Here is a 23,679-nt window from a genome sequence, read left to right on the forward strand (position 1 = left end):
CAGTTTATAGGGCCAATAAAATCTCAAGTACACAAGTTTAAGATCCCTCTGGGGTTTGTCTCCTTCCTACAGGGGCCAAGGCTTTCCCAGCCTGAGTGCATCTGCTCTGTAGAAAAGGTGGGTTAAAGGTAGCCTGCCAGCTCCCTGTGTCCCCATCCCAGGGAGGTGCCTGTCACCTGAGAGCAAGCTGTGCTATCTGTATGCACCTTGTGACAGGGCTCTGTCCTGTCCTGGCATCCTGACTTAGACACACATAGAGAGAGAGACTCTGGCTTTTCCTTGCAGGGTCGACCGTGCCTCACCTACTCACACCTGCCGTGAAGAGGCACACACTAGGCTCGTTCTGTTCTGTGCATTCTCTTGCTTTCTTTTTGAAAAATCCTCCCGACTCCTTTGCAGCCTGGCCCTCCTCTTTGGCTCTTGGGTGTGCCTGGGAATGCCTAATTCCCAGAGGCTCCGCCTCACCTTGGTACCCACAGCCCCGAGAATCCATCCTGAACACAATCAGCCCCTGTACCAGGCCTGGTGTCTCTGCATTGCAGTGATTAGCACTGTCAACTGAGAAGCACTGGGACAAGAGGGCTAGGGCCAGAGCAGGGCGGTGACCGCACAGGGAGTCCAGTGCAGAGGGGATGGGCTTGGGAGTCAGGTGGCCCAAGCTGAATGACCTCACTGCAGCCTTGCCCAACATCCACGAAGTCAGGATGGTCAGCCGGTTCCAGACTTGAAGCCATCCACATCCCTGAGTCCAATCTGGAAGAGGCTTCAACAGTGAACAGAAGCACTGGGAAGCCAGATGGACAGATAGATCACTGCTTGATCTCATAGCTCCCAGGAAAAGGTTCAGAAGGGCAGTCTGGCTCAGTGGGAGGTTGCCAGCCCAGCCTCAATTCAAACCCACCTCTCTCTTCACTCTCAGATGCCTGCCTCAGGGTGTAGACCTGAGACTCATCTCCCATGAAGGAAACCCATCAGATGCCACATCAGTGAAGGAAAACCTAGATTATGTAGGGGCGCATGGCAGAGACCCTGCCAGGGGGACACAAATGCTGACCGTCGAATGTTCCATAGCCCCAACCAGATGAGCCTGGCGGTGAGCGCCTGTCACAGAGCACCGCCCCGCGGTGTTTTATGAATATGGACTGTTAACTTTCATGAGTTTATGGAGGCTGAGGCCGCGTGAGGGTGGCAGCTCACAATCCCCCCACTGAGAGCTTCAGATAGCGCAGATGCCACGAGGGAGATGGGGTGGGGTGGAGGGAGGTTCTTAGTTCAGAACCGATTGAGGACCGCAGTCATGTGCTGTGTGGACCTCAACAGGTGGGAAAGGGCAGCCACTGGAGAGATGCTCTCAGAAATACGGGGATGCGGAAGGAGGAGAAGGGGGCAAGAATACAGGACCCAGATGGGAAAAGGTCAGCAGAAGCCTTGATCTGGTAACAGCCTACTCCAGGAACTCAGCAGGCAGGGGTTCTGCGCGGGGATGGCAGGTGCCAGGATATGGAGGCTTGCATGGACCGTATGTGTAGAAGCTTGGAGGCGGGGAGTCACGAAGGAGGGTGTGGTAACTCTTAAGAACCCAGATCCTTGGGGATAGGAACTTAATTGGAAGCCTTGAAAACACCACAAAGATACCAAGCGACTCACCCCTCTTGTTGTGTGTGTGTGTGTTACATTTGTGGGGGTGCATATGCACACTTGTCATCATGTGTGTGGGGGTCAAAGGTCAGAGGAATCTGAGGATAGCCGGGCTGTTCATTCATGAGTATACATGAGAATGCATCTATGTATTTGCTGTGTGTCGAATGCTGCCGCATGTGGGTGTTATTCTAGGCTCTGAACACTTGGGGTCACCTGGTGCATTGTTAGGAGGCTGTCAGCTTCAGGTGTCCTTGCTGATGATACCACAGAGGATGTTAACCCAACGCCATGGGCCATGAGATAGTAGGGCAGACAAAACAGAGGCAGACTCTCTGAGCAGACACCTGAATGAGGATGGAGACACTGCCAAACATTTGGAGGTCTCAGGGAAGAGCCTCTAGAGGTGGGGCAGTATGTGCAAGGGCCCTGAGGTCAGGTGGTCTTGTCAGGCCAGGTGCAGGTTGGGTAAGAAATGCTCAGGAGAGGCAGAGCAAGGAAGAGTCCACAATTTGGGTGAGACTGTTTGCTATGCAAAAGCCCTTTCCACTTACAAGCTTCTCACCCATAAGCAGCTACTCTGAGAATATCCGATCTGGACTGCTCTAGTGAGGCTCCAGGGTCACGCTGATGTCAACATTTGGTTCTTGGAGTTACAGAGCCTGGAAATCCAAATTCAATGTATGGGCAGACCTTGCAGCAAGCTGCTCATAACATGCAGGAGAGGGGAGGCTGCTTGAAGGGTACTAACCCCACACACAGGGGCTGCCCTCACAGCTAATTGTCTACGAGGCCCCTCTCCGAATGCTCCTAAGTTGGGCATTGGGAATCCTTCATGTGGCTTTGGTGGGAGCTCACTAAGGACAGACCAGGGAAAGCCTGTATCTACCCACTGTAGACACAGTCCAGTACAGGGACATGACCTGGGTCTCTCTGGACTTCGCCTTACACTCTAACATCTGGTTGAGAGCCATTGCAAGAGGCACCACATTGTAAGCTGTGAGAGACGTCTCAGTATAAGGGATGTCTGTGGCTAGTTGGAGAGGATTCTGGCAGGTTTAGATGGAAGGGCACCCTGGCTAGGCTCCAAGGCATCGCTAAGGGCCTGGTAGTCCCTTGGGGCGTGATGTTATCACTGAGGTTGTGCCCAGTGCTTTGGAACAAAGGCAGGTAGCAGGGAGGACACCGAGAGACTGGCCTCAGGAGAGCTGTGCTGTCTGGGAAGGAAAATGGATCCCTGGTGGGAGACAGGTCAGAGAGGCCATCCATGAATAGTCCTCCTTTGTCAGTCTGTCCCGTCCCGTTGTGACCCACTGACATCTTCCTGATCCACAACATTGTCTTACCTTGGAGTTGTCACCATCTCGACTTCCAGAGCCATGGCTGACCAGCAAACACCTGGTTACACACACACACACACAATTTCCCCACTCACAGCATTCAGAAGACACAGTTCCCACTGCACCGTGATATTTTAAATCAAGAACACAGGACTATATGCATCTGATGTCTCCCAGGTATCAGAGGAGATCAGAGATCAGAGATCGGAAATTATACCATTCTCTTGTTTTTCTTTTCAATTGCAGCGTGATATCAGAAGGACCAGGGGGAATTCCGCTGGCCTCCTCAGAGCTGGCCCACAGGCCTCCTTGGCGGGAACCTGTCAGAGGAGTAGCCCGTTCTGCAAACAGGTATGTGCCACTTTCTATTCTGCCATAGTTTGTTCTCAGTGGCCCAGGGTGGCCCATGTGGGTGGGGAGGGAGAACAAGTAATATGAGAATAGGGGTCAACAGAGGGGAGCCACACTGTACTCAAAGCAGTGTCCCTACTGTCCCACCACATGGACCCAAGCCACCCCTCCCCCATGTTGTTCACCTGCCCTTACCCCTCCCCTCACTAAAATGCAAATCAGCATGTGCATAATAGATAATTAATAGACTGATCAGCCAGCAAGGGAGGTAAGTAGATAAATAATTTTAATTATCCTTGGGTTGCTCATAAATTCCCTCACTGCCTTTTTATTAAACTCTGTTTACAAGACTCATTTATATTCCGTGTCACTGTGCCAAACCCTCCCCCTCTTCTTCCTCCTCCTCCCCAGCTCCCTCCAGGTCTGACCTAGGGTGGAGTCACACTATGTGACCACAATTCTGCTCCTAACAGGGCCCAGGTCTCGGACACAGGTAGTAGAAAGCTTGCCCAAGCGTCCAGGCTGGACAGCAGGAGAAGGGATGGATGCAGCCCAGCCTGGGAGTTCCCAGCCTCACTCCCCAGCGTGGCTTGGGCCAGCTGGGAGCCCTGCTTACACTTGGCACCTGTGCTGTGGCTATGAGCTCATTCTCTTCCCCAGGGATGCCCTTGGCCTATGAATAGCCCTGGCTGAGGTTTCCTCGGTGCCCTGATTGCCAGGAGAGAAAGTGGGCTAATAAATACAATGGAAAGCTTCTGTAGAGGGCCAGGGACAGACTCTCCCAGGCTGCCAAAGAGGTGCGGCTGGTGGTGGCCCCAGGACGTTGAGAATGCTGGGAAACCAGGCCATTCTTTATTCTCCATCCTGACACCCCAGCCCTGGTTAGTGGCTCTTGGGACCCACAGTGGCAAACATGTTCCAGGTTTCCATGGAGCTCAGAGTCAAAGATGTGCTGGTGGAAGGCTGGCTCGAGTGGGACGGGGTTGTGTGTGTGTGTGTGTGTGGGATCTTTCCTGGGAAACCTTTCCAATGTACTCTTTCCATCTTGCTACTTCATTATATTGTCGTCTCCTCATCGGCGTGCAGGAAGTTGCATAGCGTGGCCCCAGCAAGGTCTTGCTCTGGTCCTAGCCGATCCTGTGGTCAAGCTAATTTGGATTGAGTTGATGGTCTGGGAATGATAGGGAGGAGAGAACAGAGGGCCAGGAGCAGGGACCAGGTAAATACTCTCTGAATTCAGGCATGCCCAAGGCTGCACTGTTTGCAATAGTTTTCATGACCAGCTGAGCATCAAGAGCTGGGAATGTGTCCCTATCAAAGGTGTGGGGCACAGAGCACAGGCTGCCCCATCAAGGTGTCAGTGCAAGGTGCTGTGCCTAGAGCCCAGGCTGCCCCAGTGAGGTGTCATGTCTTCATGCCTACGTTCCAGTCAAGGGAATGTCTTGCATCCATGTCTGGTGAGCTGATGCTCACGCTGTTGCGTGCATAGATGCTCTCCCTGCGCTCAGCAAGGTCATGGTCTCCCAGCTCATGACTGACAGAGCAGAGCTCACGCCCGGGTTACCTGGTCCCAGAGTCCCTCTCCTGAAGGCGGCATGTCAGAGAGTGCCAGGCAGAGCATGAAGCTGTATCTCTTGGAACCTTCCTAGATTTTGCTCCTGGAAATGAAGTCAGGCTGTGGATATTGTCTCTTTGAAGAAACGGGGCCCAGGCTGAGCCCTTGGAGGGTTAACTCTTGATGGTAAGATCCAGGTGTCTTCCAGTTGCTGGCCTACGCAGCCTCTCCTCGGGGCTGGAGCCCAGCTTCTGCGGCAGACAGGCACTGGATGCTTAACTGGCCTTGCCTCCTTGGAGAGGGGCTGCTCGCCCCAGGCAGAGAGATGCAAGTTGAGCAAATGGAGGGCCTTTTAAGATCCACTCAATAGAATTAAAGTCTGAAAAACGACTCACCCGAGGGTCCCTGCCCTTTGAAGAGTTTGTTTAGCTCAGAGCTTTGCAGTCTGCCCTGGGCCTTGCCTGGCCCTGCACACAAACTGAGGAGAAGGAAGCAGGCCCAGAGGGGCTGGAGAGATGGCTCAGCGGTTAAGAGCACTGACTGCTCTTCCAAAGGGTCCTGAGTTCAAATCCCAGCAACCACATGGTGACTCACAACCATCTGTAACAAGATCTGATTCCCTCTTCTGGAGTGTCTGAAGTCAGCTACAGTGTACTTACATATAATAAATAAATAAATCTTTAAATAAATGTTAAAAAGAAAATCAGGGCCAGAAAGAGGAGTGAATGCCTCTTCCTGCGTTAAGAATCATGCCACCTGGCTGCCATGCCCACCTTGGCTGGGGTCAGCTGGGGTCAGCTGGGGTCTATCTGAATCACACCGCTTAAGAGGAGTAACCCTAGCCATTCCCTAGAGAGCAGCTGCAGAGCTCGGCTTCCCAAAACCCAAACCAAGCCCCTCTGGCAGCACTGAGGAGCCGGCTTCTCTCATTCTGTCGGATAGTCTTCATGTTTCCTATCTGTCTCTGTTGCGTGGAGTTCAGCGGGTGACAAGGGAACAAAAAGAGCAATAAATCAAAGACAGGCTCAGACTGGTCCCTGGGGTCCACTGCTCATGACACTGGAATGGCAGGGCTTGGGCTGGTCTAGCTTCCCCCACCGCAGCACACACTGACAAGAGCCCTGTACCAGTTCCTGCCTCACGGGTCTGAACCATCAGAACCAACAGTAGGAAGGGCTGACAGCTGATTGATGAGAAGCAGTTAGAGTGATGCTTCCTGTCGTGTCAGAGCCACCGCCTTCCCCAGACAGTGTCTGAGAGCAGAGCTATGCTGTGCTGTTCCCTGTACCCTGAGACCAAGGGCTCTGGACAGTGCAATGGAGTGGCTCTATGCCACAACCACAGGCATGGTAAGGAGTTTAATTCTCCTGTAGATGTAGGTAGAAAGGCTGGCAGGAACTTGTTCCAGAACATGGTTCCCACTGTAGGTGACTCCTGGTTGTCACCGAGTATCTTCAGCACCCCAGGAACTATAGAGTGTAACCAAGAGACGGCCTTCAGTGCATATCCCTCATTCTCTCCTTACGATGACCTTAAATCAGCTCTCTCTGAGTCCTGAAATCTGGAAACCTCTGGCATGATTACTATCTTTATTTTTCTAATTATTGTTTTTTTTCTAAGTGTGTGTGTGTGTGTGTGTGTGTGTGTGGCTAAGTGCCTGAATGTTAATGCAGATGCCTACAGAGGCTGGAAGTGTCAGATACCCTGGAGCTGGAGTTATTGGTGGTCATGAACCTACATGGGTGATGGGAATCAAAGTTGCGTCTTCTGCAAGAGCAGTCATGCTCTCAACTGCTGAGCCAGGTCTTCAGCCCTGAGGATTAGCATCTCTTTAAATGGAAGTTAATCCTTCACATGTTTTCACTACACAAAAGAAAAGAAGAAACTGAGGTTCTTCTTAGAAAATGTAGACAAGTGAAGCAGGCCTGTCACCCCCTGCCCTGGCCAGGCTCCCCTTCTGAGCACTTGAGACATCTCCTAACAGCATATTCCTGCCCTCTTTATCTTGTTTTAGCTTTGCTGCTCCTTGGTGGTCCCTTCTGTTATTTTGTTGCCAAGAAGTGCTATCTTGTAGCCAATCCTTCCAAGCCTGTTTTGAAGTACATAGGCAGCTGTTAGACACTGACTGTTTCTAAATTCTATGCCATACTTTGTTTTGTTTTTCCAGACAGGGTTTCTCTGAGTAACCCTGCCTGTCCTGGAATTTGCTCTGTAGACCATGATGGCCTCCAATTCAGAGATCCTGCTGCCTCTGCCTCCCAAGTGCTGGGATTAAAGGTGTATGTCACCACTGCCAAGCTCTGTGCGACATTTTAAAAGATTAGATGATGCTTTTTTCCTGATGATGTTCAAACAGGAATAGGAGATGGTTGTTCAGATTAAAAGCAGCCTGAAGACACACACACACACACACACACACACACACACACACATTTCAAATTCTTTTGAGAGTAGACTCCTGGGTACAAAAGCTTACATGGTATATGAACTCCACTCTCATGCACACTGCAGAGTGGTTTCACCCATCTCCAGAGTCTGCTCCTTCCTCCTTGGAGGTCTTTTCCCAGTGCACAAGATGCTTGTGTGGGATGTGTTCATATACACTAACATACACACATGCTATCACACATGCATACATGTGCAAGCATGGGTTCACACATAGGTGCACATGCACTCGCTTGCCTACAGATGTGCCCATGTACTTACACTCTCAGATACACATGTGCATACACATAGGCCTATATACGCAGCTGCATACAACCACATGCATGCAGACGTGGCTAAACATATTATGCACATTGGTGCCCAAACCTAGTATCTAGCAACATGTCCCCATAGTCAGCTGAAGGGGATGTTAATTGAATTCTTCCTTAATCACATCTGTGTATCGGGAAGTCAGCTCCTGACAACTATTCCCAGGGACTGAGCAGTCATTTCCTTCTCAGAGATAAAGGGAAATAGATGTTGATGAGGTTGCTGGGCAGGTCAGTGACCCTGGCCCATGTGACTTATTATCTAATGAAGAAGACAGGAAATCCTCAGAAGAGACCATTGGCTGAAATGCCCAATCCCAAGTGAGTATTTTGGAGTCTGTGAGCTTTGCATTTGGTGGTATGTTACAATGTTCCCATCCAGAGAGTGACATTATCAGCTCTTGGTAATAGCATCTATCCTCAAGTCCGACTGAAAGCCCCCAGGTAGAAATAGAGGGAAGAACAGAAAGCCTCGTCTCTGGAGGATGCTCTCCATGGGATGCCTCAGTGCATCTCTGTGGAGCCACATTCTCTGCAGATGGCTGTGGTGGGGCAGCCAGGTTTCTGCTGTGTTTACATTCAGTTGTGGGTATATGTGTTTTATGCATAATTTGCTGAATTGAAATTCCTGCAGCATAGGCGTGAACCTCCCACTCAGTGAAGGTCAGTACAGCTGACACGTCTACACCAGGGAGCCTCCAGTTCAGGTGTAATGCAAATTGATCTTTAGTGCAACCTTGTTTTAAAAGCAGCCCCCACTGTCACCAGCCCTTTCCCCTTGTCACTGTGTACTTTGCAAGCTAGAGTGACCTCCATGGCACAGGAAGCCCAGAATTCACTAGAAGGTCTTCCTTCCTTCTTTCACACACCAGCACCTGAGGGATGCGGAGACCACCAAGGCAAACTTATTTAGTCGCCTGGCCTTGGGTCCTCATGCGTAACACCAAATCCTGGCACCTTTCTGGAAGGCTGCTGTTCGTCACCTAGTCCAGGGCAACCCAGTGGATACACAGGCTTTTTATTATTTTTACCTGTGGCCTTCTCCACACAGCAACCTGGGCAGTTGACTTGTTCAGCATTGACAAACTCACACTGTCATATGGTCACCTCCATGGTCACATGGCTAGCTCCATGGTCATGTGTCACCTCCGTGGTCACATGGCAAATTCCATGGTTCACCTCCAGAACCTTTGTGTTCCACAGAAGTGAAACTTTCCCCATTAAATACCAATCCCTGTCTTACCCTCGTCCCAACTTTGGCAATCACCTATGTTCTGCCTCTAAGAGCCCAGCTTCTCTAGAATCTTCTGGAAGCAGAAACAGATGGTGTTGGCAGCATATGTCAGATTTTAATGGTAGATAATATTCCACCATAATAGTGGTGTCCAGCCTGAGGCCCAGCAACCAATCAACACAGCGTCATAAATTTACTTAAAACATTGAGATCTTTTAGCATGTGTGTGTAGTAGCATGTACACGCGAGTGCAAGTGCAATGTGTATTGTGTGTATTATGTGATTGTATGTATTATGTATATAATGTGTATTATGTGTATTGTATATATTATGTGTATTGTGTGTATTATGTGTGTTGTGTGTGTTGTGTGTATTATGTGTGTGGAGGTCCAACACTTCCATCACTCCTCATTCTTTTAAGCAGAGTCTCTCTTTGAACCCAGAGCTCACCAACACGGCTAATTTAATTAGCCAGCTTTCTCCAGAGGTCTGTCCCTAGCACTGTCCTCCAAACAATTAAATTACACCCAGACCACCACATCCACCCAGCACTTAGGTGGGTTCTGAGGATCTGAACTCCAGTCCTCATACTCATGCCGCAAGTGCTTTGTGAAGAGCCACATCCTCAGCTAGAGATGCTTTGGTACAAAGTTTCTAACTGACATCACACCAAAGTGCCACACAAAACAAGCATATGTACCTGTCATAATCTGTGGGCCACAGGTTGGACACTCCTGATTCATCCCTTCTCCTGCTGATAAATGTGAACTGCCCCGCCCCCAACTGTGAAGAGAAAGGCTGTCGGGCATAGATCTTGTTTTATTCATCCACCTGGGTTTGCTGAAAGCAGCTGATCTGGAAACTTGTTCTCTGGGGAGGCACATTGCTACTCCCTCTCCTGGCATCAAGCCTGTCCCCATCAACTGGTCTGTGGATGCCTTGGGAAGAGCAGGGGCAGAGCCTTAGAGCGGCTCTGCATCCTCCTGTTCAGGTACATCCTGGCGGTTGTCAGTCTTGGTATCTTTTCCCGGAGCCTAGTAATGGTGACCTGGCAACCAGAAAGCCATCTAGAGAGCTGACCATAGCACAGTCGTCACTGTGGTCTTTGAGGTAGACGCCATCTCCTTACCAGCTGAGGCAGAGCCCAGCTGCTGTTCTGCTTCCGGGGCTGATTCTCTGGACTCACTTCTCTCCCTGGCTTCTTCAGATTGTCATAGGAGCAGAGACTGCCCTTCTTCCGGGATGTCTGCATTTATCTCATTGTTATGAAGAAAGGACAGTCGCATTTGTTGGAAACCAGGTCTGCGGATCAGCAGAGTGACTTATGTCCTCTCCTTGGAACGAGGTTTCCTTTCTCATTCTTCCCAGCTCCACTCGATCACAGAGCTTCCCCTCCCGTCCGCCCTGAGCACACTGGGGACTGTGTCCATGTCTTATGCCGCCTTAACGGAGTTCTCCACCTGGGTGGCGCAAGCGGCAGACATTTATTTTTCTCCATTTTGCAGGCTAGAAGCCCAAGATCGAGGTGTCAGCAGGGTTGGCTCCCTCTGAGGCTGGATAAATAAAAATCTGTGCGCAGTCCTGAAGTGGCTGCAGAGCAGATATTGAGAGTGAGCGGAAGCCTCCCTCCTCGGTCACCTGCCTGTGTGCTTGTTCGGCGGGTGTCAGTGTGTGTCCAGGCTGTGACAGCTTCTCATGGCACTGGGTCAAGCCTACTCCACCTGACCTCATTTTAACTCAGTCACCTATTTAAAGACCCTTTTCTCCAAATATAGTTCTTCCCTGAAGAGGCTGGCGTTAGGACTGGCCCACAGCTACGGCAGTTCTGTCAGAGCCTGTGCACACAGAGCTGGGCCTCCCTGGAGGTCTACCTTGTAGAATGATCCCCTGAACCACATATGACTTTTTACATCTGGGCTCCTCTCTTACATCAGCCTGTGTTCCTGAGTTCTGCAGCCTCTGCGGCCCTAGAGATGGACAGTACCTGCTTCCAAAGAAAGGACTCAGGTTGCAGGTGTCTGCCTCTCCCTCACCCAGAGCCCCAAGTCAGCCTGGATCTCGGGCACAGATTGTGCTCCATAGATATGGCCACCAACGTGAGGACAGTATGCTTACTTCTGTCTGTCCCTGCCATTGACTCCACATCTCAGCAGAGTAAGTTTGGCGAATGTGCATATCGCCGGCCTCTAGCTGCTCCCACTTTGAGGAAAACCACTCACCCTCCTAGCCCTCCCTCCACCCCTGGGTACTCGAGTGTGGGCAGTGGGATAGAGAGATGGCCTGGCTGACCCCAAATGCCGAGCACACAAAGAGACTGATTTGTGAGCATTCAGGAGCAGAGGACTCAGCAGTGAGCGAGCACCTTAGGCTCTGAGCTGGTGAGTTCTGATGGCTTAGGCCTGGGGTGGTTTCAACAGGAAGGTAGTGTGGGTCTGTTCCCCGAATGCTCCTCATTCTGGGGAGAGTTGACATAACAACCCAGTCACTACCGAGCTTTCTCAGTACCAAGGGAAGGCTGGCGTTGACCACCGAGCACTGCCTGCTCTGTGTCCTGCCTGCAAACCCTTGTCAGCATGAAGGGTCCCACCTTCAGAAGTTCAAGCCACAAGCCATTACCCCAGGAAACTGGCCTCTCCCATTCCACCGCCTGCTCCTCTGCCTAGGGGCACACTAGCAATGCAGCAGTCCTGACCTCTCTTCCATTGAAGAGCAGTAGTGAGGAGAGGCGACTCAAGCCCATCTTTGCTTACAGTTGGTCCCCAGCATGCTGCCCCTTTATGCAGAGCTGGCTCTTTCCTGCAAGGGATTGCCTAATGGTGTCCTATCAAGGAAGTGACTGAGGACCCCAGGAACCTTTCCTTCCAAAGTACACGCACACACACACACTTGGGTGTCAGGCCACCAGACCCTAACTTGCTATGTAACTACCTGGTAACAGCCTCTCCCCAAAGCCTCAAAAGCAAGCCCAGCTCGGAGCACAGATCTCCCCTCCCCCTCTCCAGGCCCAGGCTTTATTTCCGACTCCAGAGACTGGAGTCACTCTATCTGCTCCAATCTGATCCTACAGTGGCTTGACTTCTAGACAACCCCCAATGTTCTATAGGATGTTGCTTAACCGTAACTGAAAACAGACTCAGACCTTGCTTCATATCCACACCGTGGATAATTTCCATCCTGTCCTGCAGCTGTCCTGTTCTGGGACTTCTCCTGGGTTTGCTTCAGGGCCCTGGGATTGCTGGGGTGATGGAGAAGGGTCCCAGGGATGCTATAAAGATGGCTCTGGGAGCTCATCTTACAAAGGAAAGACCCCCCACAGAAATCAGCCCCCCTTTTGAACTTCCTGCGACTCCACCCCTCTACTCCTAGCTGCTTGGAGAAGGTGGGGGGCCTCTCCTCTAGGGAGGGAGGCAGTAGCTCTGGGAACCCTAAGGAGACAGACAAACAGAGCAAGACAAAGGCTAAGAAAAGGAGAAAAACCAAAACACTTGCTGGGGAAGAAAAAAGGAGGAGGGCAAAAAGAAAGAGGGGAAAAAGAGGGAGAGATGGAGGGAGCATAGAAGGAGGGAGGAAGAAGAGAGAGGGAGGAGGGAGAGAGGGAAAGGGGAGGTGCGCATGCCCTGTCTGGAGCTGGAATCTTCCATTGGGCTCTTTTCTGGGAGCATAGCTCTGTCCTTGTGGAGCAGGGGTATGGACAGACAGAAGACCCCTCCTCTGAAGTGAGTGGGCCCCTTGCACTTTCCTGGGACACTCATGTAAGTCATGTAGTACCCCATAAAGTCTTCCTAAAATACTGTGCTGGGCCACATGGTGTGATTATTACATAATGAAACTGTCCCTAAACCAGACAACACTAAAATCAGAATCCGTGGGGGGGGGGGGTGTTAAAATTTCAGTATTTTTCTGATGTCAGGTCATTTTTCTAAAAAGTTCTTTTGTATTTTCTTCCTTGAGTCCGTGGACCCGAGAACACCATACATCCTGAACTGTGAGATGTGCGGTGCCAGCAGTCCGTGAAACGAACTGATCTTAAATGAAACAAAAATCCCCAATCCGCCTGGATTCTGCCTCTACCCTCTGCCCTCCTCCAGCCCCTGCTCAGAGCCCGCACCCCCCCACACACACACACCATGCCCCCAAACCATAATTGAAAGTAGAAAAACGTTGTCAAGGGTCCTGCACTGCTAAAGACTACATGACGATCTATTAAGTAGATCTCATTAATTATGTACCACTCGCAAGCAGCCTCTCTTCTATACTGTGCCCACACTAACTGCCACCCCTCAGCACCGACACGTGGCAGGTCACTTGTCAATGCATGAACACTAGGGTTGTCCTCAAATTCAGCAGGCTGCAGGGAGGTAACAGATGTCCCTAATGTTGTGTTCAGACAGAAATTTGCTGCCACATCTCTGTAGGACGGATGGCGTGCTACGGGAGGATCACTATAGGATGGACCGTATGCTCTAGGGACCCGGGGGAGTGGTAGAAAGGATCTCTGTAGGATAGACAGTATGTTGCTGGGGGGTCTCTGTGGGACAGTATGCTGTGGGGAGGGGTCATCTCTGTGGGATGGACAGTGTGTTGCACAAGGCTCAACAGGGTAGGAACTGTATGTGATACGCAAGACAGCTGAACACGATGGGGGAGGGGTGGAGTAAATGAAACACAAGCAACACAGTCTGCGTGCGTCAGGGCCCTGCAGTGTGTACTTCGCTGCCTGGCACTGCCTCTCCCCAGCTGCCCCCCCAACAGGCCCTTCCTCCCCTGAGCTGGATCCATGGAGAAGGAACTGGCTCTCACCCAAAATGCACAGAGTCCAGGGCCCTGTTTCTCCCCTCCCTCTGCAGCCCCTGGTGTCCCCCTCCCTCTCCAAGCCTCAGTGTCCCCCCCCCCCACTCCTCTCCAGGCGAAGCATTCCCATTTCCATCCTGCCATCCCCACCAAACAAATTTTGATTTAAGAAATCAGACCTGACAGCTATATCTGGTCCTTAACATGCTCCAATTGCCAGGATCAGCAGAATCTGCTGTGGGCAGGCAGGATGGACTCCAGACTCATTTCCAGGGTAGTGGATTTAGTGAGGACATGCATGTCAGGACTCGGCTGTCTACATGGTTCATGGTCTCTGGCTACTGCCACCAGATAAAGCCACCTCTGGGAAGGTCCCCAAATCTAAGCACATCCGGTGGTGGATGAACTTGAAGCTACTGAGAGGGTAGCAAAAAATTCAAACAAGGGAAAAAAAGGTCAGGTTTGGGATCGAGTGAAGATGTATCCGCAGTACTGTGAGCCTTCCTAGTCATTAGCTGGTTTTCTGGGTGTTTTCCCCCTTGAGGCAGAAGTGGGAGAGGCTGCCACGTGTGCCTCAGGATAGGTGGTGCTGTCCGTGGTCCTTAACCCTTGTTCTTCTGATGCTTCTCTCAGAAGCCAGATGTCTCTGGGAGTGGCCACAGCCACTCTAAGCCTTAACTGGATGGTAGTAATGCTCAGTTTAATCTGATAAACTGGTCCAGGATTCAAGTTTTTCTGATGGCTTCAAGGGTGGGTAAACTGAGGAAGAGGTAATCATTTACTGGAAAGGACTAGAAAGCAGCTTAGGTGAGCCCGGCTCTCCTGACTGCAGAGGGCATCCACATGCCCACAGACAGAAATCTCTGTCGCATGTGGTATGCATGTGCTCCTGATGTGGAGGTCAGGGAAATGATTGTGTGAGACTGACTGTATGAGACTGGGTCCTTGCCTCTCAAGTTCCTGTAGGTCCTGTGATAGCCCCATCTTTTCCCTCTGCAGCCACAGCTGGCCTGAGACGGAAACTAGGACTGCCTCGTAGCTCCCCTCCCCTCCCCCCTCTGGCTCTTTAATAACCTGCAACATTGTTGCTATAAAGTAGCAATTCCCTCATCTGTCACATCCCCAAAAGCTATAGATCAGATAAAAGAAGAGTGAGTTGGTCTGAGCCTCAGAAAAGGAACTTGACCCCCGCCATGTGAACTTGACCCCCCATGTGAACTTGAACACCCCCTCCCATTCTGAGTCCTTAGGTGCTCCTCCAGCTCAGTTCAGATAATGAAGCTTGTCTGGCCAACTTTGCCAGAAAAGGTGGCTTTGAAAAAATGTGAAATATAATATAATATAATACAAGGATAGGGCATCAATGGTGTGATGTTCTAAATGACGAGGTGCTTCCTGGACCCCCAAACTCTAGCATTCCTGCCACCGAAGATTGTTTTAATGGGGAGAAGGGAGTTGTAAAAAGCTGAGGCACATCCTCCGGGGAGAGCTGTGCTCGATGTCAACTCCCTAAAGAAAGGCCACACTCCCAAATGAAGTCTGTTTGCTCCTTACTTTCCCTGACATGAAGGAAGCGGGTGATTTTCCCCCAAATGTAGTTTTGCGTTGGTGGAATCAGAATGCGGCGGGCAGAGGTCTCTGGTGGCAGAACTGAACAGAGGAGAGCAGGCAGAAGGATCTCGCTAAACTGCTGGCATCCTGCTGTTCTCTCATTATGAGGAGGGAACAGCCAGCGCTCTCTGCAGCACTGGACACTTCCAGGGACAGTGCGGGGTGGGGGGAGCATGGGCGTGGCAGTTGAGTGTGTGAGCGTAAATGGTGCATTACAAACCAACACCACTGGTCCTGCTTTCGGGCGATATGTGTAAAGTGCTTCCTGTATGCTGGGGCCATGCTGCAGATGGGCAGACCCCTCTTCATTCCCCCTCCTCACCGCTGGGGCTCGGCAAGCCCTGTATTAATTACCCTTGCTATATATAGTTACTGGAAGACTCACAAGAGTTTAGAGCAACCCTCACATATTGAACACCAGTGAAAACCTAGGAAAGAGAAAGCAGGGGAGATGAAGACAGAGACCCCATGGGCTTGTCCCGGCAGCCTCTGCTGCAGAATCCCATTAGGTAGTACAGGCTGGGCACGCCTGCAATCTAGGCATTGTGAAATTCAAGATTCAACTCTGTGTTGGAATTGACTAAGTCACATGGTGGCCCAGTTTCTTATATCCAGCCAGCAGGGTTCCCTTTCTTCCTCCTGAGCACAGAGGAGCCCACGGAGCCCTGGAGAAAGTGGCAGGGTCTGTGTTCTCTCTGTAATCTGTGAACACAAGAACTCTCAGGTACTGCTCCCAGTCCCTAAGAACAACAGGGTCTTCAGAGAAGCCCTCATCTGGTCCCGTGTCCCCAGGGAAGGGAGCTTCCCCGCTCTATGGATCCTGTAAGTGTTGGTATAAGAGTCTAGAGTGTGTGGCATGGAAAGTGAACTAAAGGCACAGGGCTGTGCGTAGGCCGTCAGCCCCAGTCTGCCTGCCTGGTGGACAGCATCGCCAACCAAAAGCGCATGTGAGGTGTGTCAGTGAATTCCCACACCGGAAGCTGAGCACGACAAATACCTGCTCCATTTAATTATAAATCCACTCGGGCAGCTGGCTGGCAGCCTCGGAAGCTTTCTTATCTCCCACACTTTGCCCTGCTGATAAGTGTGGACCTCCTTCATCCCTGGGGCACATGTGAGGGAGAAACCTGACTTCACAAGGGAGGGCTCCAGCCTCCATGGGTCACACCATCTGGCCCTCAGAGCTGGCATCTACAGTCAGTTGTGAAGTGTGCTATTTTTTTCTCCATGCACTTAGACTTATGCGTGCACCTGTGTGTGCATGTGTGCCAGCGTACGGGAATGTGCAGGTGTGTATGTGTGTTTGTGTGTGTGTGTGCGTGTGCTGGTATGTGTGTGTGTGTGTGTGTGTGTGTGGTTCATTTTTATGAAGGCCAAAGCTCTACTGACTTCATCTGGTGGGTTTTTTTTTTTCTGGTTTTGAGATAGGGTCTCTCTCACTAACCTGGAGCCAGACAACTGGCCAGGTAGGCTGGTCTGGCTGGCCAGTTAGCCTCAGGCATCCTCTTGTCTAGTCTGCAGCATGAGGATTAACAAGTGTGTGCCACTTCACACAGCTCTTTTACATGGAGACCAAGCTGAAGTCATAGCGTTGACTCGGCTGCCTCCCCTGGACTCTTGTTTGGCAGCGATTTTTGCCTCTTCATGGGCCTTCACTTCCCAGCCTCTGACCCTTTCCTGACATCCCAGAGGCGGTATGGGAAGGACGGAGAGAGGCTAGGAGAAGGCACATGGGCCGAGCTGCCCGGCAGCTGGCTCTTCAGCACCTCTGGCCAGTGAAAGTCCCGAGATACGCTACTGGGTTATTGGGAGAAGGCCACCACCATCCAGGGCACAGTGACCAGGGCTCAGGTCATGGGAGGAATATTGATTTTGCAAATATGGAGACAGATTCCCACCCACCTGTCATCAGACCAGAGAGGCAACTGTCAGAGTCACTGTGAAACACGTGTGTCCCATGCCTTTCCACCTTCCTTATCAAAAGCCATCGCTTCTCGGGTTTGGGTAGGCCTTTGTTCTAAATGGTATTTATGCCCCTCAGGCCTGACCTCAGAAGGCCTTTAGCAAGGCTCCTCTGTGTCTGCCTCCAGTTCCATTTGCTAGCTGGTTGCCTGGGGAGTTCCTGCCTTGGCTGCTGAGAGTGCATTCTGGATACAAGCAGGACTGACTAAACGACCCTATCCTTCCCCACACTGTGAGGCTCAGGCCTGCGCACAGACGGCACTCTGTTTCTCCTTGCACATATGATGAGCCACGAACCCCCACTTCTCAGATGAGGACAACCAAGGCTCCCTCGGGCTAATGTGAATTCTCCTTTCCGAGCCTGTTGTCAACCGTGTGACACTCCCAGGATGCTTTCTTCAAAAGGCTTCCCTGGTGGCCTTTCACATCCCATGAGATGCAGGCCACACTGATTTGAGACCACTCTCTTAGCCACTTTTGCTTTTGTTGGCATCCTGAAGGGCACTTTGGCCTGGCTCCACCTTCTGTCGCAGCTTTTCTGGGAGCCCACCCACTGGCTGGTGTGTATTGAGCCCAGCACCTGCCTCCCCGCCACAGGCAGAGCTGAAACGGTCCACGACGATTCCTTGCCTGGGGTCATTAGTTATTTTTAGCAATCAATGTTATTGATGCTGTGATCGCCAAGGAAGCCACCAGAGAGCTGTTCCTCCAACTCATTACATTGAGAGTTGAACTATCCCCCTTTTTATATAAATCTTGACACATAAAGATAAAATACACCACTTTCTGAAAGAAGTTCTGAACCAGAGGCCAAGAGCTAGAGGTGGCTTTGGGCACTCGAAGCAGCATTAAGGATGACTCAGGGGAGGGGGAAGGGGGGGCGGTTGGAGGTAAACCAGGAGGCTGGTCTGTGGCTAAAGTCACACCTAGGAAGGGGTGTCTTTGGGATGTCCTTACACCAACATAGAGAAGTTGGGGGGCTAAAAGGAACAGAAAATACATAGATGCTCTGTGAAGACCTCACCTTGGTGGTCAAGAGCAGATCCAGCTCTTGACAGAGGCTGAGAACTGACAAGATCCCAGTGCCTACTGTGCATAAAAGCAGCCCTGGCTATCTACATGGCTTCAGAGAGGGAACAAGATCTGGCATGGGATACACTACATGTGCCTAGTCTTAACCTCAGTTGCATAGGACTTAGGGAACTAAGCCACGGTGGTCAGAGCACTAAGGATGGCTCTCATGAGATGTGAACACAACCAACTTGTGAGACTCTTGAGCAGACAGAGGCTGGATGGGACATGGCAGAGGCCAGGTGCCCTTGTGCCTGTAGAAGGGAGGGTGTGGAGGAAACAGACAGCTGTTGGTTCCAGATTCCAAATAACTTTTCAGGTACAGAAGTGCTGGGAAGATGAGCATGGCTGAGTTTACCCAGCCCCCTCACTGGTGTGCCCTCCCCCACCCTACGTGTGCCATGCCCCAGCAGCCCCCCACACCCGAGATGCTCACCCCTCCTCACTTCTGGCTCCTCCTATTCCATCTGCAGGAGCAAGCATCAGTTACCGGACAAAAACCTGACAGAAGCTACCTAGAGGAGGAAGGTTTACTGTGGCTTACCACTTCAGAGAGACTTCAACCCATCTTGGTGGGAAAGGTGTGGCAGCCTTCACCATAGGCATGTGAGGCTATTGCTTCCTGTCGATCCTGGCAGAAAGCAGAGAGCACAGGCCAGAAAGATAAACTATAGAACCTCCAAGGGCATACTCTAGTGGCTCTACTTCTGCCAGCTACTCCCCAAGTCCCAAAAACAGCTCCACTAGTTGGGAAGCAACCATTAAAACCTGTGTACCCCTGAAGGGGATTTCTGCCTTGGGGAGACAGTATTGAGACTCAGGAAAAGGAATCCAGAGCTTCAGGGAGGGGAGAACAACCATCATGCTAGAGACTAGAACTGAAGCTGCCCATCATGTCTCTGAGCTGGGGACTCAGGACAGCACTGTGCTCAGAATAGAGGGACTAGAGGCAGCTGCTGGGGCCTAGGAAAGAATGGGGAGGGGTTGTGATGCCACCATGCCATCAAGGAACTGAATCTAGAGATGGGAGAGTATCTATGGCAGCTGGAATATAGGAAGAGCTTTCTTTAAACACAGATGGATGGACAGACAGACAGACAGACAGACATACCTGCTGTCTCTCCTGGTGGCCCTGATACCTGGTGAACAGGGGACACCTGTTTCAAAGTGGACATAAGCCATGCTCCATGAGCATCTACAAAAATGGAACAGGCTGTGAAAAGGGAGGGTAATTTGCCAGATGTTGGGTGGGACAGAAGAGAAAAGGCTTCAAGGTTAAATTAAGAGCTCATGAAGGTCTGCTGTGATAGTGACAATAAGAAGGTGGGACAAGGGCACCAGGACAGATCAAGTGGGATCTGGTGACTGCCTGGTTCTTCTTAGAGTGGGGGAGAGCCCATCAGCACCCAAGCTTGATCTGACTCAATGGGCAAGCTAAGTCTTGGCCACAGATTACACCCAGTGGAGATGACTCAGTTATTGCAATACAGCAATTCTGAGAAAGGAAAGCAAGTCAGAGGATGCATCCCAAAAGTCAGTTATTCAGAGCAATAGTGAGGTCCTGAGCAGTGAGCATGAGCCGAGGACTATCAGAAGGTCCTGAGTAGTCACCATGAGTCAAGGTCTACCAGAAGGTCCTGAGTAGTGAACATGAGCCAAGGTCTACCAGAAGGTCCTGAGTAGTCACCATGAGCCAAGGTCTACCAGAAGGTCCTGAGTAGTCACCATGAGCCAAGGTCTACCAGAAGGTCCTGAGTAGTCACCATGAGCCAAGGTCTACCAGAAGGTCCTGAGTAGTGAACATGAGCCATGGTCTACCAAAAGGTCCTGAGTAGTGAGCATGATCTGAGGTCTACCAAAAGATCCAAGACAGGGAATCTGTCCTTCCATAGTCATTGAGATATGTCCCTACTCCCCACCCCATCTCTCACTGTCAGAACAGAGACTGCCTCACAATGGTCAATCTTGCTGATGGAGAGGGATGTGGGAGACTTCACCAACATGCCTGCCCTGTGTTCTAGATTTTGGGCACCCACATTATGAAATCAGTCAGCATGTTGTTGAGCCAAGAGATTGAAACTCAAGAGTCTCCAACACCCTTACTGTTATTTTCTCCTCCTTTCCTCCTTTCTTCTCCTTCCCTCCTTTCCCTTCTGTAAAACTAGAGGGAAGAGGGCACATGGAGGCCCAACCCTCTTCCCTCTCCACAGGCATTTGTCTGATGGTGAACAAATTTTGGGAGGAGAAGAAAGGCAAGTGTTCTTCTGCCTCAGTGTAAGCAGGGCTTCCAGGCCATGAGGCACCTATATCTCAGTGGAGAGTATGCCCGGTCTTCCCAGGTGCCATCGGCCTGCCAAACAGGAGTCTTCTTCCATGTGACTCTTCTCCAGTCACCCAGAGCCACCATGGTGGCTCCACGTCTCCCACGGTCAAGAAAGCTGCCACTTGGTGGCAGTTCCTAGCATTACACACTTCCTGCAGGACTCAGAAGAGGGTAGGGCTACATGTGTACCTGTAGAATGGGAGAGCATACATAGACCAGCTGGCTCTCTGCTGGTGACGGAAGAGGACCAAGGTGTCTGCTGCTTACACCACACTAGATACTCTGCTTGCCCTCAGTCAACAGTCGGCCGTGCTGGATCTTCCTCTCCAGCTCTGTCGACTGCCTCGCTTGATCTCTCCAGCCTTGCACATTCATTTTCTGATACCAAGGGAGAAAGAACTAGAAACCAGGGATCTTCCCAGGGTGAGGCTAACACATAGCCTGTGTGCTATGGTCCCCTCAAGAAACCAGTCATGGACTCTGGCGTGTTAGCAACAATGGGCTCAGGGTGTGCAGAAGCCAGTAAGCACAGATCTCCCTTATTGTAGGAGCAGGAGTGTAATCTCTCTCCTGTTTAGACAGCGCTGTGGATGGCCATTGGAGGTCCAGTCCTAAGAGGGCACAGGGAATCTAAGCCCTGATGCTGAGAAGAAAGAGGTTACTAGTATTCTGGATAACCACTGTGGCCCAAGACCCAGTCCAAACCACAAAACCAAAGCAGTCACATGTGATATCTTAAGCAGTCACATGTGATATCTTAAGCAGTCACATGTGATATCTTAAGGCTCAGAGATATAAAGCATGGATGTTTCCCTGAGGTATCCAGCTCCAGGGGAACTATCTCCTGCTAGCAGCTTTCTTGCCCCTTGTTTTTCTTTGTGTAGAACAGGACACGTCTGTCCTACACAGAACAGAACCCAGTACATACAAATGCAAACAGAACTCACTACACAAGAATGCAGGCTTCTCCAAGCAGACACGGGAGTGTCTGGTCGGGCATATTGCTGGATCGTCACGAAATCACACAGGCTCCCAGAGGGGTGCCTTTAGAATCCAGCTTCCCCAGTGCACTTAAGCATTTGTTTACACAGTATTCCCTAGTTGGTGGAGAGGCGTTAGGGCAGAAAAAATTGTATGGCAGTGTGTGGAGACGCTGCTCATTGAGGATGGTGAGAAATGAAGACAAAGTGTCTGGGATTGTCACAGAAATTAGTGGCAATATACAATGGCAGCCAGTGCCACTGTCCTCATCCATAGAGAACTGCACATCGGCGTGTCCGCTTTACTGCTGACCAAGGTCTGGAGCCACGACAAGGCAGTGGAGATTCTGGGGGCCTGTTCATGACACTCTAGCCATAGACTTGGCTGGGCAGAAAGGATGCACGCCAGCGCTGGCTGCATCTCTGTTCAAGAGCTAGGTGCTAAGTCAGAGGAAGACATGGCTGCTCTTGGCCAACCTTACAGCAGATGGATCCTCAGGCATTCCCTTCCCGGCCCTCCCACAGATTGGCAGGGTAGCTGTACCCAAGCAGGTTTACCATGGGTAGTCTAGGCTTGTCCGATATCACACAGATACTGGACAAACCCCATGTGGGGGACTGAATCTACATCTGGCTTTACAAAGCTCCAGGACGTCCTATGACCTCCCTGCCTTCTAGCAACAGAGCAGATAGAGAATCAAGGGTCCCATCTCTCCAGCCCAAAGACCAAGAGGACAGCAAGCCATACCTAATTCTGGCCATTTACTGAGGGCCATTGGGAGCCTCAGCTCCTCTAAGGGACCTGTGTCCCATCATGGGACATACCACACCCATCTTTAATGGCTTTCTTTTTAATGCTTTTATATCCCAAATAAAAACACAATGTTCAGTACAGCATAATTTTTAAGAAAGTTAAGAAATACTACAAACCCAAGGTTCCCTTCCCCGCACTCTTCCAAAATAGTTCCTAAACTCCAAACAGCACACAGACATTACAAACGAGTCTCCATGGCAACCCTGTGTTTGATAGATTGTTCGCTTCTGACCAGTGCTGTGAAAATGTGGTCCCAGCAAGAATCAGTTGGCTTTGGGAAACAAGTGACGGATTTCATGAACCAAGAGGAATTGTTCAGTTTTGGGGTAAGCCAGGCAGTTCTACCAGTTGGACCACACTCTCAAGGCAAGAAGGAGCCAGATGCCTGCAGCCAGACTGCTTCTAGCCACACTCCTCCGGCCGTCAGCAGGGACATGGCTGCTGTTGGGAGGGACTCTCAGGACAACAGACTTAGAACCAGTCCTGGGCTGCCTGCCACCTCCACAATGCCCAGGACTCTGATGATTTGTCAGCGGTACATGCTACGGAGTTTATCTGTTCTCTGGACATTGAAACCCATATTCCAACAGTGAGGTAGATTTGTCTCAACCTGGGGAACTTTTATATATTCTATGTGTTCTGGCAGCAAAGCAGAGAGCTGTGAAGGACACAAGCTTCCAACAGTGGCTGCACCTGTCACGTGGGACAAAAAGGCCAACGGTCTTAGCAGGTTTTCTCAGGACAGTGGGTGATTTAAGTCAGAAAGTGAAAGCTCATCAGGCCTGCTTGGAAAGCAAAACCACTTTGGCTCTTGTCTCAGGGAGCTGGTTGTTTGGTTCCTTTGCTGCGATGCTGGTCTCCATGCAAATTCAAGTGCGGAAAAGAACCCTGGCTCCTGGCTCTGACAGAAACCATTTTAGAGGTGGATGCTCACACCCAGCTGAACTGAGAGGCTGTGTGAGTTCCTGCAGGTCAGCCATGCAAGCCTGTCCATCACCTGCTGTTACCGTATTTTAAACCAATACTGGACACGCGCACTAGACTTGAAGGAGGCACTATGCCAGGCTGGACCCGGTTCTCCCAGGTACTCAGAGAGCGATAGTATCTCTATCACTACTCTGTATCCTTGGGTTCTGTGGGATCCAGTCTGAATCAGAACAGAGAGGCCTTGCCTGCTCAGCCCTGTCCTCCAGGACCCTCCAACACCCTTTAAGTCAGCAACCCACTTTGTGCCCACTCTGTCCCACAGTAGCCCT

Source organism: Apodemus sylvaticus, chromosome 10 (genome assembly GCF_947179515.1).
Source record: "Apodemus sylvaticus chromosome 10, mApoSyl1.1, whole genome shotgun sequence".
NCBI classification, from domain to species: domain Eukaryota; kingdom Metazoa; phylum Chordata; class Mammalia; order Rodentia; family Muridae; genus Apodemus; species Apodemus sylvaticus.